The following is a 702-nucleotide window of genomic DNA, read 5'->3' as shown; positions in this document are numbered from 1 at the left end:
GAATTTGCGACAATCGGTGTTAAGGGGTTAAATGCATGACTGGAGCATATTTAAGAATCCAGCCTTTCATACTGATAACGCTTGCAGACTAGACCTTTAGGATTTTTTTTTTATTCCTGTATGTATGCTTTTTAGCCTCTGTTAGACTGTTAGACAAAAAGGAGTACTGGGAGTCATGAACACTTGCAAGATAGGTGCTGAATTTGTAGTCATGCAGGCATTTCTTGCAGGTTACTGCCTGTAGAGCGACCACTCCAGTAAGAGAAAATATTTAAATGGACAGCCAGATAGTACAGTTTTAACAGCCGAAGATCAAATGTCAGTAAAATACAGTGGGGGAAAAAAGTATTTGACCCCTTGCTGATTTTGCAGGTTTGCCCACTTACAAAGAATGCAACAATCTACAATTTTAATCATATGTACATTCTAACAGTGAAAGACAGAATCCCAAAGAAAATTCCAGAAAATCACATCATATGAATTTATAAAAATTGATGACCATCTGATGAGGAAAAATAAGTATATGACCCCCTACCAAACAGCAAGTATTCTGGCTCCTACAAGCCAGTTAGTCTTTCTTTAAGACACAGCCCCAATCCCAACCAATTATCTACATCAAATACACCTGCCTCACCTCATTACCTGTATAAAAGACACCTGTCAACACCCAAACAACCAGCATCCAACATCACCACCATGGGC

Source organism: Micropterus dolomieu, linkage group LG01 (assembly GCF_021292245.1).
Source record: "Micropterus dolomieu isolate WLL.071019.BEF.003 ecotype Adirondacks linkage group LG01, ASM2129224v1, whole genome shotgun sequence".
Lineage (NCBI taxonomy): Eukaryota > Metazoa > Chordata > Actinopteri > Centrarchiformes > Centrarchidae > Micropterus > Micropterus dolomieu.
The sequence above is the reverse complement of the archived record's forward strand: the minus strand, read 5'-3'. Positions refer to the sequence as shown.